Source organism: Dipodomys merriami, unplaced genomic scaffold, assembly GCF_024711535.1.
Source record: "Dipodomys merriami isolate MVZ:Mamm:240054 unplaced genomic scaffold, mDipMer1.0.p SCAF_2, whole genome shotgun sequence".
Classification (NCBI taxonomy): Eukaryota; Metazoa; Chordata; class Mammalia; order Rodentia; family Heteromyidae; genus Dipodomys; species Dipodomys merriami.
This window is the reverse complement of record NW_027203381.1, coordinates 98137183-98157650: the sequence shown is the minus strand read 5'-3', so window position 1 is coordinate 98157650 and position 20468 is coordinate 98137183. Positions and strand designations below refer to the sequence as shown.

The 20468-nt window shown below is 32.9% G+C and overlaps 1 protein-coding gene across 2 annotated transcripts in view; it reads right to left on the bottom strand.

Annotated features, from left to right (window-relative positions):
• Positions 1-20468, bottom strand: part of Gbe1 (1,4-alpha-glucan branching enzyme 1) — a 210857-nt gene that overhangs the window by 122367 nt on the left and 68022 nt on the right. The window lies entirely within an intron of this gene.

The window sequence follows — 20468 nt, the reverse complement described above, 5'->3', positions numbered from 1 at the left end:
TACAATACAAAAAAACCTCTTGTTTCCATTTCTTGGGGTTCATTTAAATAAACATCATTTTATATGGTAATATGGCTATAGCTATTGAGCGATTCTGATCCTCTCCAAAGAATATCCTCCTTTGTTCTCACTTTGTGAATGCTTAGAGTGCTGTATAATTAATCATGTCCAACGTAATTATTTGTAGATTTGCACACCAATTCTAGTTAATAGAAATGAGGGAAAACATGCAGCCTATTTTTCTTTAGGTCTGGCTTACTTTGTTCAATATAAACTTTTCTAAGACTTCTCAGTTCCTGAAATTTCTTTTAATTTTCTACAGAGATACATACAGTAAAGGAAAAAATAGTCAAAATTATGTTTTGATTATTTAAATAAATTATTTAAATAATTATTTAAATAAATGTCAATAGTAGGTAACTATCAAAAATCTTTGTAACTTTTCAGCCCTAAGGGGAAATGGTTTCATGAACACCACGAAAGTTCTATCTTGAGATTTTATAGCAAGAGTGTTAGAATTGATTTACCTACAATCATCAGATTATTAAACACGTTTATAGAATATTTGATCTGTACTCACAAAGAGAGGAGAGTATATGGAGAGTATAATGCATGACCTCTGAGCAACTGCATGGAAAAAAAGGTACCTTTTATTCAGCAATAACTAAGTACCAAATATCATTTTAAATGATGGTACCTTCTATAGGCAAATGCTATTATTATCACCACCTTTCAGATGAAGAAACTGAAGGAAGATGCGAACTTATCAAACATTACAATTTCAGCAAGTACAGAAAATGACAAATGATATAGCAGCCTGGTTGTAATCCATACTGTTATATGTTATGTTATTACCAGTACTCAAGAGCATATTGGGACATACAGGCTTCAAAATGTACATAGCATTTGTCCCATCATAAAGGCACAAGTAGAGTGCACAGGAAAAATATTATGCCACATGGTACCTAGATTATAACAAACCTCAAATGAGATATGATGATGTCATTGGGCAGGAAACTCAAAGGATGGTTTCAGCTCTTAAAAACATACTATTGAAAAACAATATTTTAAATGACAAAATGTATACCTTCATAGAAGAAGCATAATCTCTACAGTTCTTAATTATAATACATATCACACCAAAATTGAAATTTCACTTGAGTATTATTTCTTTGAAATGTCTCAAATGTATTAGACATTTTTAAGTGCAGACAAAGAAGAGACAAGAGGTTCACACATGTAATTTGTTCAGAGTCATACGATTTAAAACTCGAAAATGCATATGCCAATTTTTTTTTTTTTTTTTTTTTGGTCAGGCATGGGGCTTGAACTCTGGGCCTGAGCACTGTCCCTGAGCTCTTCAACTCAAGGCGAGTGCTCAACCACTTGAGCCACAACACCACTTCCTGTTTTTGTGGTGGTTCATTGGAGATAAGAGTCTCATGGACTTTCCTGCCTGGGCTGGCTTTGAACCACTATCCTGAGATCTCAGCCTCTTGAGTAGCTAGGATTACAGGTGTGAGCCACCGTCACCCTGCGCCAAAGACATTTTAAAAACAAGTTCACTCTCTCTGTCATGGCATCTATCTCACAACTTAATGGATAGATACCAGTAGTAAACATTGAATTTATTTTGCCTTCTCTAATGCTTTCACCTTAAGCGAACTGTAATAAGACTGGTCAATGACTTAACACAGTATGATTACTAAATTCTTTGTTTTTTGTTTTTCCCACTGGCATATTCCCTTTGACTTTCCCCTTTATGCCAGGCTTATATTTCTGCTTGTGGAAATCCTGTGTTGATATTACAGAATGTAAAGCAGGTATAATGGCTACCTTCAGAAAACTTACATCTTAGTGAGATACATGGTAAACTGATAATGACATAAATTATAATGCAGCAAGGTGACTTCCTAAAGAGATACAAAACCTACAAAAAGAGGCTAAAGAAGCCATCTTGTCAAAAGCATTAAACTGAGGCCTGGAAGTAAACTATCTTTAGACTTAATTTTGACCTGCTTTTATTATGTGCCATAGGCTCTTTTGATCCTGTTTTGTGTTTGTAAGTTTTATCTATCCTCCTACTTTACCATCAAAGGGCTGACAAGTTATGTGATTCATAGCACTTAGGCAGTGTTCACATCTCCATAGAGAAGAAGTACACGTAATACCAAGGTGACATTTGGCATAAGCCAGTGTGCTCTGAAACACTGTAAAGTCTAATTTAAAGTTCTGAGACAGAATCTAAGGCCTCAATAACATGAAATGGATCTACAACTGTTATGGTTTAAATTGGTTGGTTTAGGTTGTCTCAGATGGAAAAATGAAATGGCACTCTTAGGTGGTAAGAAGAGGGCAGGCATTGAATAGACAATGTTTTCTCTACTGAGTTTCTCTCTTCAACAAACTATAAAATCTTGCTTGAGCACTAATTTTACATATGAGCTATATTCTTTATTGGTTGTATCACAGTTTCATATAACTAACCAAAATAAAACTAATGTATCTTTGCAAGAAACTTTTTGATCTACAAACTTCAAAACAAAGTTAAATTGAAAAAAAATAATAATTTTGAGGAAGCAGTTCCTTATTTTTTTCCCCAAAGTATAGCATCCACATTGAATCATGTGTGCTAACAGGTCTCAAAGTGTATTCATGGACCAACAGTATGAATGGTGGGAAAGGGAGAAAGTTTGTGGAGAAAAATACTGCTTATAATCTGATCATTGTGGTGAAGGTCTGGGTAGGGAAGAGGTCATCAACATTGGAGTAGAGAAAGTCAGTCTCCTAAGTAGATTCTAAAATTGCCAAGGCATTTTTTTTTTAATACTCTTTCAAGGTTTTAACTCACATTATAAGAAACCCTGTCCTCCCCATAGTTTATGATTTTACAGTAAACTATGATAAAGAGGTAAAAATTTAATTGTAGTAATTTTTGCCATTTAATTTTTGGTACTGGGGATCAAATCAATAATATTAGACTTGCTACACAAGGACTCTGCCACTAAGCTACATCCCAGACATACTTTAAGAATATAATCCTTATTTTAGTAAGATTCAGTTTTCTGATATTTGGTTTAAGAATAATACCAACTTAATGTTTAAAATAATATTTCCAGCCAGGTGCTGGTGGCTCACACTTGTAATCCTAGCTAGTCAGGAGACTAAGATCTGAGAATCGAGGTTCAAAGCCAGCCTGGGCAGAAAAGTCCGTGAGACTCCTATCTCCAATAAACCACCAGAAAACCAGAAGTGGCACTGTGGCTCAAGTGGAAACAGCTCAGGGACAGCACCCAAGCCCCGAGTTCAAGTCCCATGACCCCCCCCTCCAAAACAATGCAAAGAATTTCTAATATTCTGCAAAATAATGAAATAATTTTGAAATTTCTTCCATGAATTACTGTATCTTTCTAAATGTTGGCATTCACTTTTCACTCTTATCTTAGGTTCCAACAGTATTGATTCATAGAAAATTTGAATTATTAAGTATGTTTATAAAAAATGTTCACAAATGAAAAAAAATAATGATTAGGGCCATTACTTATTTTTCTTCATTTAAAAATGAGAATATTTTCCTAGAACCTTAATTTAAACTTTACCTATCACAAATTTACATTGTTAATTTTGTTAGTTTTAGAAAACCAACTTACAACCTGGTTGCTGTCGGTTGCATATCACTGCACAGTATATTTTATATATCTCACAGTGCTATTTATATACGTTGCTTTTATTAAAATGATACTGATTAAATACAGAAAGTGCTGTCAAATTAAAAATTCACATATATAACACTCACATTACAAGGTAACTTAGACAGCCTTTAAAAAGTAGTGAAGTTTCAACACATACATTTTAACATTTAATGAGTTTAATTGCTTTAGAATTTTACTTTTGTTCTGTTAGTGTCCAACAATCTACACTGTAGAATTTTATGTTTTATATTAATATATGCATATATTATACTCTATCTGTTTGAGCATTATGTCTTTTAGATTAATAAGACATACCTTTAACTTTTATATTATTAACACAAAGTCAAATTTTTTCTATGTTGGAATAACTTTATTCGTAAGAATTTTACAGCATAGCAACAAATAATATGCAGATAGATTATGTATATGCAGTTGATCTGAGTAGTATAAATACAAATTGGGGCTTTCTAGAACTAGGTCCATTCTATTTCCATTAAAAGCTCCTCTTAAACATCTAGCACAGTAAATGGATTGTTCTTCAATATCAATCCTTCAATTTTTTTCTTTAAATAAAAGAGAACACATTTAATTTTAACTAGACAAATGGTACCTAAGCTAGATGACTATTTGCCAATATTCATTGCAGTGATAGGTAAGGTGACTAAGATCTAGCCTAAAGCTAGATGTATGAAAATGATAGGAATATCTTAACCCATTTCCTTCTTTTCATGTTCATGCAAGAAACAGACAAGGAGATCATGAGTATTGTTCCTGATGGGAGACAATCAATATAAAGTAGCATTCACATGCTGTGGACCCAATCTTTCTGCAAAGCAAATAATGACAAGAGCTCTTATGTCAGAGAGAGTTTAGCCATCTGTAATGCTAAGCCACTGTTGTTTTGGTTATTAACAAAGTAAAATAATCAGTATCTTAACTATTAGGATAACTGAGAATGCACTTATTATTTACTGTATAAAGAACAATAAACTTGTCAATCAAGCATGTTCTTAGACCAATCAAGTATGGTTTATGACTTTATCTTCAGTCTAGCCATACCAGCTTTATTAACAAGTACATTTCTTTCAGTCTCTATACTCAACCCTGTTTCAATAATATTTTATTCCCTTATTTTTTTTTTGACTCGGAAATGACACCAGTATATTTCTAAGTATTTCTAAGTATATTAATTTCACCTGGAACAAAGAGACCTAAGGATCTCCCATCCTGAATCCTGCCTCTTTTGTTAGGTTTTTCTGTTTTTAATTTTTAAGTAATTGTACAAAGGAGATATCATTCAACAAATCAGTTTATAAGCACACTGCACCTTGAGTGATGCCACCTTTTCCCTTAGTTTTTCCCATTCCTCTCAACTTTTTCTATAAATTTTCTTAATTACAAAGGTTATACATTGAATATGATTGTATTCACCTCTCCCTTCCTGTTTTAGATTATGAGTTTGTTTCTCTAGGACATTGCATCATATTTATCATACTTTTTTAGAAGCCCTCTCAAGTCATTGCTCAGATATCCTGAGCAATACACAACTGCATAGAAAAAGCATAAGCCCGCAATAAGATTTTAAAAGCAAAATGTTCATTACTTTTAATATTCTTCCTTATAAAGTTATAACCTGTCTGTGTATGTATGTATGTTTGGATGCATATACATATGTCTATGTATATGTGCATGTATATGGAAAAATAGAGAGACTAAGATGAGATCAAGCCATATCCCCATTTTGAAGATCTTTATTGTTAGCTGCTTTTCTATTAAGTATTCTTAACAAAAGATACTAGATTACTTTCTGGTATTCTCGTAAATTTGTTACTTTCATTGCCATTTATCCACAGGAAATAGAAAACGTATTGTACTTTGGAAGGATTAATTTCTTTAGGGGAAAGTTTGTTCTTGGTAATGTTTTCAAATATAGTTCCTTCATGAGTGTACTTCATGAGCACAGAGCTCAAATCCTGAGTTTCAATCCCTGGAAAGGCAAGAAAACAAGACAAAACCAAAAAACAAAAAATAAATGAATAAAAAATAAAAATAAAAACAAAATTTTTAAATAAAATCAAATAAGCAATTTTTTAAACTTGAGAGTCATTATTAGTTTCAAGATGTGATGTCACTTGGGAAGGGACCAATATTATCTACTGTCTAAGGACACACAAGATCCTTTACAGCTGTACACATACCCTTCTATTCCTTTCCTTTCCACATTTCCTATTATTTAATTCCCTGTTTCTTATTTGGTGGTGGTGATGGTGGTGGTGTTGGAATTACTGACTTGGAACAGTGGGAGAGAAGGAAGAGAAGTAGACAGGATTATAAAGGATGCCTAGGGAGCTAAGTGCTTACTGGAGGACTCAATAAGGATTGCAACGGGGTGGGATAACTACCAAAGTTGTGGTATTTCAACTCTCACCATCCAAGTTCCCCTAAAAACATTTGACAAGACTTCTGTATGTAGATTCCCTAGAAAGCAAGTACCTGACACTATGGGAGATGCATGAGATATTATTTCTTCAATCTGGTATTTCTGAAAATTCTACTTATTAATACAGTAGAAGCAGGAGATAGGAGGCTGCAAATGTTAGATATTTGGAACTTCCTTTGGTGTGATCTGTGTCTGTGTTTGAACTCAGTGCCTAGACACTGTCCATTAAATTTTTCAATCAAGGCTGGCACTCTACCACTTGAGCCTTACCCTCCTTTCCAGCTCTTTCTGCTGGTTAATTGGAGATAAGACTTTCATTTGCTTTCTTGCCTGGGCTGGTTTTGATCCTCAATTCTCAATCCCTTGTTTCCTATTTCCCAAGTTTATCATCTCAATTCTATCTTGAATTTTAAAGGCTTTTTTCTATACTTCTAATTTTTAAAAAATCCTCCTATTACCTCTCATCTCCATTATCTTTTTTACTTTTCTTAGATCGAGATACATTTCTTATCTCCTTGAAAATATGAAGGCTATTGTTTGATTTTCTTTCTCTAATATCTGTTATTTGCTTATTATCTCTTTTTCTCTCTGTCTCTTCCTGTCTCTGTCTCATTTTTACTTTTATTATCTTTAATTAGTTGTACAAGAAGTTGCCACTTAATGAGTTTATAAATACAGTATCTTCATCAATGTCACCATTTCAACATTCTCACTCATCATATTCAACCCAAACTTTCCTTCATTTTTCTTAATTTTGTAGGATATACATGAATTCTTGACTACATTTTCCCATTCTTCTCCTCTTCAATCATATACCCCATTCCCTTTGAACCCACCCCAACCCTTTCACATGCCTACTTCTTGGTGTTTATTTTGACTTTGACTTTGTTTTCTTAGAATGTGCAGGATTTGAGTTCCTCTTTAAATCTACCATACTTCAGTTAGTACATTTGTAATGCTTGCATACCACCAAATGTATTTATTTCACTACCACATATAGAAAAATATGCATCCTTTTTCTCTCTCTAGGCTTGACTTGTTTCCCTTGATGTTTGTCCAGTTCTTTCCATTTCTTTACAAATGGTACAGTATCATTCTTTCTAATGGATGAGTACAATTCTACTGAGTATATATACCACATTTTCTTAATCCATTCTTCCATTGGGCTTATGCCATACTTTGACTATGGTGAATAGTACTGCAATAAACGTGGCTGCGTTGGTAGCTTTACTATATCTTGGTTTGTAATCTTCTAGAAAGTTTTTAAAGAGAAAATAAAACTTCATTGCCAAGAGGTCTGGGAATTATAACTAAGTAATAAACTACAGAACTGCATAGATAATTATTTTAATAACAACTTCTCAGATCAAGGCCTAAGAAACTATGAACAATGTGACACTGAACAAGTTATTTAATCTGTCCCTGTCCAACTTCCTCCTTTAGCAGTAAATATGCCAGAATGAATGGCTGTATGCCCTATGTACTGGACATGCATAAATACATTTAAGATAGTTAAATGGTTACTGAGTGTTTAAGATATTTACATAGTTACTGAGACACTGTAAGCATTCTTTGGTGAAAAAAAGTGAGAGAGAAAAAAAATGAAAGAAAAAAACAGAAACCAAGAACTTTGCAAGGCCAAAAATTATATTTATAAGGAACAAAACTTTACCCTAGTTTAGGGAGTAAACTCTAGTTGTACAATAATTGCACATTTATTATTATAAAAGGATGATTTTTACAAACTACAAGTTTTTTTAACATGTATCTTTTTAAATTTTTTTTTAATTTTATTTTTTATTGTAAGAATACCATACAGAGGAGTTACAATTACATGGGCAAGATAATGAGTACATTTCTTATCAAGCATTGTTGCCTCCTCTTTGTTTCCCCTTCCCATCCCTTCCCATACTCCTCCCCTCCCCCCACCCGGTTCTCCCCCCCCCCCACAAAAGTTGTAAAGTTCATTTTTTGACATAACGACTTGTACATCTCATTGTTGCAATGGGTCCACCTGTATCCCTAGTTAAACAATTTGTTTTTTCCCTTCCCTTCCACAAATTATACCAATATCAAATACAGTGAAAGCATGGGTTACACTGTGGGAGAGGGGCATACAAAGCAACATAGAAATCATCTTATAAATATGTTAGAAACAATTGCATGAAAAGAAATAAAAACAAAAAAAATTGAATACTTATCTTGGGGTTCATTAGCCTAACATCAACTTATCAAACCTTTTCTGCTTGACTCAGAAATATACTAGTTATTGCAAATAAGGAAAACCATGGGACCTATGTTTCTTTGGGCCTGGGCTTACTTCACTTAATATAATTTTGAAGAAGGGAAACATAAAGAAATACATAGAAGAAAAGAGTCAATAGGTTTGTGAGGATTCTTTCCTTGTGCTTGGCTCTCAAGGTGACCTTTTGAGAAAATGAATGATATTCATTAACTTACTGGTATGTGATCAGTGTATTCATCATACGCAGACATGTTAGGAAGGCTGCCATGGTGCACAGAAATAATCCAAGAAAACAAGTCCAAGTTAGTGATAAAATTGAACTCCCTTTGTGTTTGATTTTCATCTACCTGTACTCAATTATAAACAAGCTTTTAAAGAAACCTAACCATTAGCTGTTAACTCATAATGACTTATGAAAGCAATCCCTATACCGCTATTCACATCTCGCTAACAGATCCCTACTCTGCAACCTTTAGATTAAAATGAAAAGGGAAATGAAATTTCTTAACACATACTGCTTCTCATTCTCAGTCTTATCACAAGAAACTCAAATGCACAAAAATCCATTTCAACATAAACAAGCTATAAGATTTGATTATATGTTTAAAAGAGGCAAGAAAATGTTTCTCTTGGACTATGACTTACTGTATCCTAACTAAAAGTGGAGATGATACATTCCAAAATTCTATTTAATTTTGTGAAAGTGAACACTCTTCAAAGGTTTGAAAAGTTTTCAAAGAGGAAATGTAGAAAAGTGAGAAGAAATGTATTCGCTACCTTACTTATGTAACTATAATCCCTCTGTCCATCATCTTAACAATAAAATTTTAAAAATCATTGTATAAAAAGGAAAAAAATAGAGCCAAATTGTGCTTTAGCTACTGAGAATTGACATTTTGGTATTAATTTGAGATGAGTGATATTATCTCTTAATTGGATATTTTCTCACAGTACAAACAGGAATGACTGAACATTATGAGATCAGGCACATCTATATTAAATCTACTTTGTGATCTCCTAACAATGGGTCCAGAAATATAATGTAAATCAACTAGGAATCATAGACTTTATGATCAAGGGATTGATGGAAAATTTTTTAAAAATTAATCTGGATCCTGATTTGAAATAATATCAAATTAAAACTACTATTCACAAATGTGTATACACTTTTCTATGCTCCCATCATTTTTTTAAAAGACGATGAAAAGCCCTATGATATGCTATTTAAAAATAACATGAGAAGAGAAGGTAAGTAGACAAGATAATGGTATGGTACTCAAGGTAGAGTGATTGTTCCAATCATATACTCTACTTATTCACTTCTTAGGCTTTTGAAAGATAAGAAAAGAATAACCCATGAGATTAACATGAGTGTTACAAATCTTCAAGATAATGCCAAAGTGTTCTATATAATAAAGTTTAAAACAGTGAGATCCAGGACCTAGCTCAGCAGTAAGTTCTAAACTTACAAAGCTCTGAGTTGTACAATAACATTTTTGGACAAACAGTGACTTTAAGGAATCCTTATACAACAAATATCATGCCAATGCTTAAGAACTCATTAAAGCAAATCACTGTGGTTTTTAAACCACTTGTGTCCCTTGGAATTTTTCTTTGCCCTGATTTTAATCTAACAACTCCATTAAATCAAATAACAATTCTATTAACTACTTAATGCTATTTAAGACATTATATTCCTAAAGAAATTGTCTCCAGATATTTGATATTGCCATCACAAAACGTTTTATAAATTTCTTTTGCCTTCTCTATAACGTACATATGCAAACATATATCTAGTAGCGAAGTACACTTTCCTAAAGTCAGGGCCTTTTTCATTCCTCTAAATAACAAAATGGAGTAGCTCCCATCAATCAGGCAGTACACAGTGCCAGTAACACTACAATCATTAAATACACTACTGCACCCTCAAAAAGTTCACAGTCCAAAAACTGAAGATAACTGAGCAGTTATATGAAAAATTATATATATAGACATATACAAATACATATATATACATACATACAACATACATCTATTTGTATTGGGCACAGCAAAAAAAGAAAAGATTAGCAAGAAATATAATAAATAGTAAGGGGACAATGAAGTTTAAGAAAATGGGGGAAAAATCACCAAATAAAACTGAGACATTTATCTGTATCAACTACTGAGGGTCTATCAGATTACCAAATTAAGGAAAAGTCATTCCAAGTAAAGAGATATAACATTGGCTAAGCCATAACCAAAGACCAAAACCACAAATAATCCAATGTGGACAATAGGAAGAATTTAAGTGGAAGCCCAGTTATAAATGAAAAAAGAACGTGTTTTATTTTAGCCAGTGCTTTCATTTCCAGTCAGTATTGTGAATTCTGAATAGTGATCAAGCAATATTTTTGTTACATGGTTTGGAAAGCTGAGCTTTAAGGAAATAGAGATGGTCAATTTGTCATAAAAGTTATAAAGTAGAAGAATAGCATGAACAAAAAGAAGAGTTATAAAGACATGATCATTCAGGAAAGAAGGAAGAACTATGTTAGGAAGATTAGTCAAAATTTTAGGATATTAGCGAGACTGATGTGAATCAAGTAATTATTAGAAAAAAAGCTAATTATATAAACAATGTCAGAGTTAACAACAGGATTTTTATAAACAACATTTATGTCAAAATGAACATGGTCCTCATGATGTAAACAACTATAAATCTAGCTGTCTATAACAAACATTCATCCTAAACTAAGAAAAACAAGGTTTTGTAGGAAATTCTACAAAATAAGCAAGAGCAAAAGAACCACATTTATTTACTAAAATTATGATTTATGACAAGTCTAAGTTAACAAGTGGTACAAAGAAACAGGTTAGATATTTATGAGTAACTAACTCAGGAATTACAAAATATTCATAAGGTATAACTCATGATTTAGTGGCTCTCATCTATGAGCTTATATGGAACAAAACCTATGTAAGCATGAGGTCATATATGATTCATAATAGTAAATAAAATTTATATTGGTTCAATTACATGTAATGAATTTAAATTACTTTCATCTAGTTATATGTACTATTTCTTTCATTTTTATTATCATATCAGAGTAGAAAATTTAAAAATCAGTTAAGTAGAAAAAGGCTATAACCCAAAAATATAAAAAGCTAATTTTTCTTTGTAAGACTTTTGACCATAAGAAAGATGAGGTGACATTCATGAAGCAGTCAAATGTCTAATTTTTACCAATTGAAAATGAGATCAATTTACCAATTCCACTTGCTATACAAAAGAAATTATTATTTGTGAGAAAATCGTGGAGAGGCCCAAATTCAAAGCCAGCCTGAGCTGTAACAATGGACTATGTCAAAAAAATGGACTGTGTCAAAAACAAAATATAAAAAACAAGCAAACAAAATAGGTCATTAAAAATAAGCATATACAATAAGACAAAACAGGTTAAAGAGAAGCCATTCATTTGTTTAAATGATTAGAGGATTTTAAAATAAGAAATTCTAAATTTAACAGAAAGCAAAAGCAGACTTAATCTCTATCTACAGATATATGGATAGATACATATATAGCCACAATTGATTACTATACCCCATATATAATTAAACAATGCTCTTACAAACCGGCATGGCTGGTTTCCATAATCAACCTTTGGCAAATTTTTCTTAATTGCTTTCCATCAACTCCTTCAAGACCAAATTATAATGCTTCTTTTCCTGAAGCTCCCCAAATTTTCAATCTTTGATAGGCTTACTGTTTTTCTTTGTGCCTCTCCCTAAAACTCTCTTACGTATGGCTTCCTTCTCTGTCATGATCTTTCTTTGGTCACTTCTTAGCAGAGCAATATTTGGTTAAAATGAAGAGAATCAATTCACTAACAAAAAGTTACTTTATCCATTTAGTTAATTCTAATTTTCTACCTGACCCCTCCCCTCAAAACATAGCTCAAAAAACTTAGGGTATTTCCCCAGAATGCTTAAAAACTTTTTCTTAGGTGGACAACATATGTTCAAAAGACAAGATATATATATTTTTTTTTAAAGCCTTTTAGAATTTTTTTCTTCACACATATTTAGGACATACAGTTCAATGCTTAATGCACAAAATAAAATTAAACATGTGTTAAATGAGATTTATAAAAAGAAGAAGGAAGGGTTTATTTACAACATTAATGTGGAGTACACCCAAAATAGAAAAGAACACTTCCACTTGCTCACACTTCTTGTACACAGACTTACTCTACAGACTGGCAAATGCAGGGCTCTAGAAATTAACACGTTTATTTTGTGTTTCTTATCAACATTCTAGAGAGCTTGATGGGATGATAACATTTTTAAGAAGGAGGAGAAAAAGAAAAATGAATCAATTAAAATGTCTTCTTCTCTTCTACAGAGGGGAGATCATTTCCTGGTATGTTATTTAGGTTCATTAGCATTCATATTGTATTTTGGAAACACAAAGAATCACCATCTCTCTGGTAAGGAAAAGTGTATCTAATTCTCCCTATGTATTTTCTCACAAATTAGATGTTTCAGGGTATGGAAGGTTGATTAAGTTGAACTATGTAACAAATGATGTTAGCAAAAGATTTTCTGTAGGTCACAGGAAAAAAATCTTTACCGCAGATATAATATGTAAAAATATTACAAGCAAGAAACAATCAGACTGATCAAAATCTTATAATCACTGTATACGGTAAGAATGTAATGAACCAAATCAAGTCCCAGAATCATGAAATGTTCTTAAAACCAGCAAATAAACTTTATTCGCCTTTCATTTAAGAAAGTTTACTTTGAAGTTTGAATTAAAAATGACAAACTTTCCTTGAGTTTCTTTTCTCACCCCAGAAAGTGCCTACTACATAAAGCAACTGAAAAGTTGCACAAAGTATTCATACATATGAACAAAAAGGTGATAAGAATTCATAAATTAATTCAGAGAAAATGGAAAGTAGTTGGAAGACAGAGTTAGGAGAAATGCAAAAACTATAGTCACAAAGGAATGGAATAACCTGAGGAGAATTAGGCAATTGGACCCAAAACCTTCTCAAAGACCATGATCCTGGTACTACTGAAGATTCTGTGATGAGAGGCTCAACAACATTCTATCCTCTAACCATATGCAAATACCTCATTCTAAAACATGACTTCCCATCCCCCAACCAACCATCTCCCTTGGTTCAATCCAAGCAAAACATTGAACTAGAAGGCTCCAGACACAGTGTCAGTAAGCACAGCAGATGACTTAAGATCACATAAATTTAAAAAAAAAAAAAAATGTGTCTTAGTGAAAAGTGGAAAGCTAACCCATTTTTACAACTCTTTTTTTGTTATCAATTTTTATTTTTTGAGATGGTGGGGTTTGGACTAAAGGCATTCTACCTCTAGAGTCACAAATGCAGGACTTTTTTTCCCCGTGTATGCGTGTGTGCGTGTGTGTGTGCGCTGTACTTTAATGAGCTTTATATAGTCAGGACTATCACTTAAGCCACAGATCCACTTCTAGAATTTTTGGTGATTAACTGGAGATAAGAATCCTAATGATTGGGATTGGGGGGGGGAGGGGAGAGGCTGGGAAGGGATGTGAAGGGTAAACAAAGGAGGAGGCTGCAATGCTTGGTAAGAAATGTACGCATTATCCTGCCCATGTAATTGTAACTCCTCTGTACAGCATGTACAAGAATAAAATTAAATTAAATTAAAAAAAAAGAATAATGATAATATATTGGGACTGGTCTTTATTCTATTTTACAATAGTAATAAAATTATATTTGTAATGATTATATATATAAAAAAAAAGAATCCTAATGACTTTCCAGTTAGAGCTGGCTTTGAACCTCCATATGCACATATCTGCCTGGACAGTAGCAATGATTATAGGCATAAGCCATAAGCATAGCTCCTCTGATTATTTTTGAGATAGAATCTCACATTTTGAAAGGGCTAGAAATGACTATGATCCTCCTATTTACACTTCCCACAGTGGATGAGATGATTGTAATGCACTACCAGGACAAGCTATTGTTTGAGATGGTGACTTTGTCACAGGCTGGCCTCAAATTTTGATCTACCTTATCTCTAAGTACCTTTACCTAAGTACCTACAATTATAAAAAATGAGCCTTTGGCACCCAGCTTACTTTCCAATTCTTTTCAAAACATGCCAATAAACAAGTATTAACCTTCTACTTTATGTTTTCCATCTACTTCCTGATCTCTTATAGATGCTGCAAGACTCAGCTATCTATCTATCTATCTATCTATCTATCTATCTATCTATCTATCTATCTATCTATTCATCCCAAGGAGAGGGAGACATATTAGAATTTTTAATATATGTCTAAAAATTTGGAAGATAGAAAAGTAGTCTCCTAAAGAGAATAAAAAGCCAAAACTATGGACACCTTGAATGGGGAAAAAAGATTTAAAAATATTTTAGGACATCCCATATACAAATATTAGAAATCCTTAAAACTGTGAGAGAAAAAAATGAAGAAAAAGAAACTGACAAAGCGCTCTCTCTCTTTCTCTCTCTCTCTCTCACACACAAATCTATAAAGGATAATGTGTTTATCAAATTCATCATTCTAAGCAAATATTTTATCAATATGATCTATCTTGCCCAAAATCTCTCCAAAACATCCTTCTGCCTATCCATCTTACTCCAGCTTTAAACAATGCATTTTCCTTTTTTGAAAAAAAAAAATCTCCTTTTCCATCCTCTATAATCCAGACTCTTCCACAAAATTTCTGTCTCCTTTCTATTCTCTAGAAGATTCCTTCAATACTGTTTGCTATTCAGAACCTAAAAACTAAGGATAATACTTTGTAGATCAAGAGGTAAAGGACATGCAATAAAGAAAGTGACAATGTGAAATCTAGGACATGTCTACTACATTTGAGGCATGTCTCTCACTTCTTTTATTTCTCCCTGCACCTTTAGTGCGGCAATGCAGTGTAATGTATAAAGAGTATTCCATGCTCTGTCAGATATACCTGGATTAAGATTCACCTTGTATTATCTCCTTGATATATCTTCTATTTCTTTGATCTTGGGTAATCCTCCTTAAACAAAAATATAAGTATACCTGCTTTCTTAGTGCTATCATGAAGGATCAAATTAAATTATTTTTTAATATTTCTTCTACTAATCATGCAATAGCTAAATATATTTTAAAACTAGAAAAGCAATATGACATAATATGGCATAAACTCTATTTGTTTAGAGTCATAAATTGAAGCCCTAAAAGCTAAGGTGACCATGCCTGGGGGTTGGTAATAAGGTTTGGATGAGGTCAGGAAATTGTAATGGGTTTACTGCTTCAGAATTTTATATAAATGCACATGCTTGTTTTCTCTCTCCTTCTCCTTTTTTCTATCTACCATTTGATGACAGAGAAACAATACATTCTAATAGTCAGGAAGAGAAGAACCTTGGACTGTAAGTGAACTTGGCATCTAGGAATTCCAGCCTCCAAGAACCGTGAAAAAATAGATTAATATATTTTTTAAAGTCACCCATTCCATACTATTTGTTATGGCAACTTGAGCAGATTGTCACTTTGAAAATATTAAAAGGCTGGCATGAAGAAACCTCTCTTCTCATCCATTTTTCTAACTCATGGGTAAAGAGATGTTAAATAACCCAAACATCCTCAACATTAAAAACTAAGACTGTTTCTAAAGGTAATAGACATTTTGATATTAATTGGAAGGAAAATGGTTGTTAAAGATCTCTTCAAAGATTGTCTCTAGCCAACCTTTCAAGTTTTGTTCGACTACATTTTACTGGTTAAGACAGATGTCATTTTCACCCCAATCTCCACTCCAGCAGGCTAGCCTATGTTCTATGTGAGTCCTGTTTCCTGGAACTCTGGCTTCCCAGGAGGTTTGGCTAATGCCCAAATGTGGTCAGAGAGAAGAGAGAATTACAGATAGATTATTTATTTCCACTACTCCTCTTGCTCCTTACCTGTAAACTTGCCATGACTTAACTGTGGCTCTCAAGCAAAGGGTAAAGATCCCCTCAGTATGTCCACTCCTTCTTTCTGGTTACTGATCCTTCCTTCTTGTGGCCTACACAGGGTTAATATTTAGATGCCTTCCCAACTTTATCCTCCTCTGAACTCACTTGTGGTTTCCTCTGCATGTTCAACTTTGAAAATAGCCTTTTTGAAAATAATACTTATTCGAGCTGTCCTATTTTGAGTATACCATTTGCTTCCTGATGGGACCACGATCAATAGACATTTTTACTCATACAGCACTCAGCTTAAAATACCTTCCTTCCCTCTGTCTCTCCCATCAACTCTAAACATGTTACCAAGCATGTTTGAGTGCCACTTCCCTGCTGTTAGTTTCTCTGTTACCATCAAAGAAAGAATAAACTGTTCACTATATTTTGCTCCAAAAGAATACTATGTTTAAGATAACACACACATACACATACACACACCCACATACACACACCAAGTGAGCAAGAGAGAGTGCATATACATTACAATGTAGTATAAGAATCATATTCAATAACAGGAACTTATACAGAGCATATATTTAATAACCAATAAACAGCTATCAAAGCATGAAAAGATTTTTTTAAATCATAGCAAAAGCATACACTTTTAAACAATGAACAAAGACATTTTCAAATTTCATAAGAGTTTAAAAGATATAGGTATAAAATATTCTTGATGAAAATACTTGTATTGTTTAATTATTTTTATATCTTGAATGTTTAATTTCTTATTATAGTATTTTATTCTTCAACATTTTGTTTAAAAGCTTATTTAAAAATTTCAAAAACAGAATAACTTGTGCCCTTAGAAGTAAAGGTTCGATTAATCATGTGTTTTACAGATAAACAAAGGTATCAATGGTAGATAAGGGTTCTTCCTTGTTAATGTTAAAAGATAATTCATAAGAGAGACATCTTCACATGAGTAATAAAGGTCAAATCTGTAGTGAACTCAAATAAATCTTGAAGTTCAATTTAAATCAAGACTTTTAATTACCAAGAGAGACTAAATAAGTTAAGCCTACTTTAAATTTAAAGGCCAAAAAACTTGAAGACAATTGATTTTTATAGAGAATTTACCCCTAACCTCAAGGAAAGAGGTATCACTTTCTATAAGTATATAATTAACTTTATTACCATATTAATATCATAATAGCCTCTAAAGCTTGCCTTAATACATGAAATTTATAAAGGCTTCTACTAAGGATAAAGTTATCAGTTTAGAGTTAATTATCTTCAACATTTTTTTAAAATAATAATGAAGGAAAAGTAGTTTACCTGATATTTGTTGAATGTTCTTTTGCCAATAAACAGATTTTAAAACCAATATGACAATTTAAAAGCATTTTTTTTAACAAGACAGATTTACTTCATTAAGGTAAAAATACTTTTAAGGAAATCATACTCTTGCCAGTAGATGGTGGCTCACGCCTATTATCCTAGCTACTCAGGAAGCTCATATGCAAAGATCATGGTTCAGAACCTAGGGGGACAGGAAAATCTATGGGATTCTCATCTTTCACTAACTACCAAAAAACCAGTAGTGGTGCTATGGCTTAACGTGATAGAACATTGGCCCTAAGTGAACAAAAGCTCAAGGTCCTAAGTTCAAGCCCCAGGACCCACAAAAAAAAAAAAAAAAAGGAAAAGAAAAGAATTTTTTTTGTGAGAAAACCTGTCTTTGTTAACAATGTGTATGGCTTAAAGGTTTCTTCTTTGGCCTAGTGCCTAGTGGTTAGGATCTTGTTAAGGAAAAGAGAAACCGCACTGGAATAAGAAAGGATTTGTGAAACATGAGGTTTTTGTTGTTTTATTTTTTACTTAAACTGGTTTCTTTTCAAGACACACACTAGACTATTCAAGAAGTAGCAAAGGGTGTGGGTGGGTATATTTTGAGATCATTTGTGAACTGTTGATCAGTATTTCAAAATCCCCTTATGGAAATACATTTTTTTTTTATTTTCTTATTTTTTTTTTTTTTAGTCGGTCGTGGGGCCTGAACTCTGGGCCTGGGCACTGTCCCTCGGCTCTTCAGATCAGACTAGTAGTGCTGTACCTCATGAGCCACAGCACAACTTCCGGCCTTTTCTGTTTATGTGGCGCTGAGGAATCGAACCCAGGGCCCCAAGCATGCAAGGCAAGCACTCTACCACTGAGCCACCTTGCCAGCCCCTGGAAATACATTTTATTTTACCCTATTCAAACTAGACAATTCCAAGGAGTTTATGAACCTCAGCTCAACCAATCTGAGCAGAGAAGCAGGGCTTGCTGCATTAGAAATAATGTAGGAGCTGACTGCCTGCTCTGTGTGCTTGCTTGCCAGATTTGTGGCCTATGGTGCACCCTTGTACACAGAAGTAAATTTTATTTTCATGTCTTTATTTTCATGTCTATCTTTGTGACTCCAATGGTTCTTAGGGAGCATATTTATAACACTATGATATATACCATAGTAAGAAAAAAATCACTAAGTTTTCAGAGTAATTGGAGAGGCAATGGCTTACATAATTCTTAGTTTATATCAATAATAATTTATTCCTGACACACATTAAGCACCCTCCTCTAAATGCTTGCAAACAGAAAGTATTTCAAATTTCAGATTTTTTTTTTGAGATTTGTACTATTTGTATATACTGAGCGATCTTGGAGGTACCTAAATATAAAATCATATATACTATATTCACGTGGCCTGAAGAAAATTTATAGTGCTTTTAATAATTTTACACATGAAATACAATGTCATGGAATAAAGTTTTCCACTGTTACAACAATGCTCAAAATGTTTCAGGTTCTAGAACATGAAAAAATTTCAGATTTGGGGTTCAGGGACACTGTATTCAAATTTAATTATTTTACCACTTATATTAAGATATATTAAAATTTATCATTTGAATATTTAATTGTTTTAAAAAGGTAGTAGGACTTATAAATTGCAATCAGAGAAAAGCTACATTTGTAAAAAGTAATAAATTCATTTTTTAAAACAAAACATGAACAGAAGCAAAAAAGACTTTTCTCACAATATTCACAAAATTATACCCAATGAACTACAGAAAAATCAAACTTCTTTTTTTTTAAATGTTGTCTTCCAAAATAAAGTCAAGTAAGGTGAAAGGTGTTTATAATCAATTACAGCAGAAGGATTATAAGCCTCAGGCCAGCCTGGGCTTCTTGGTGAATTTCAGGCCAGAGTGGGTATGTGTCAAGATCCTTTCTCAAAAAAAAAAAAAAAAAAGAAAAAAGAAAAGAAAGAAAGAAAAAGAAAAAAAAGAAATACTTGAGCACTCAATCAATATTCTTTGAGTATCTTTTCTGCCTGGCACTATTCTTAGATTGAAGATACACCAGGCAAGCAAACAAAAAAGTAAAGGCCCTGTTCTTGGAGAACTTACACAGATATGAAAAAGAGATTATTTATATTGAATTTAAATCCTCTTATTACATATACTGTTGCTACTTTTTCCCATTTTACTAAAGATTAAAAAAGCTGCCATCCCATGTTAAAAATGTCTCCTCCTTCTATAAAATATGCTTTTGTGGCAACTACATTATGTGCAACAAAATTTCAATAATTTTACACTTAGAACTTAAACCTGCAGAAGACAAATTCTATGCATTTTGCTTTAATTATGCTTTAATTATAATATAAATACTATTAAATAAAAGAGTCAATAAAGATAATTAAGCCACCAAATCCATCACGATAATTAGCAACAGAAGGGAAAAGGATATAGACATGCAGAACCAGAACATATAATTATATGAGCATGATGAAAATCAAGTAAAAATGAAAAAAATGAGATAGTTTCTTATCCAAAATGTTAAATCTATACACCAGACATAGGATATATCTAACATCCCCTCATGAGAAGTCAGGCATATATGTTCTACTGATGCTGAATTCAGAATCGCATTTTCAAAGCAGTAGGAGTGTGAAGGATGATTAAAGGGGCCTAAAACTGCAAAATCCTCATCAGAGACCAGAAAGGGAGAGATTAGAAAATGCACTTCCTCCAAACGCAGGAGCCTCCAATACAGTATCCCCTCCTACATTCTGATGGCTTACTGCAGTATTAATTTTACCTTT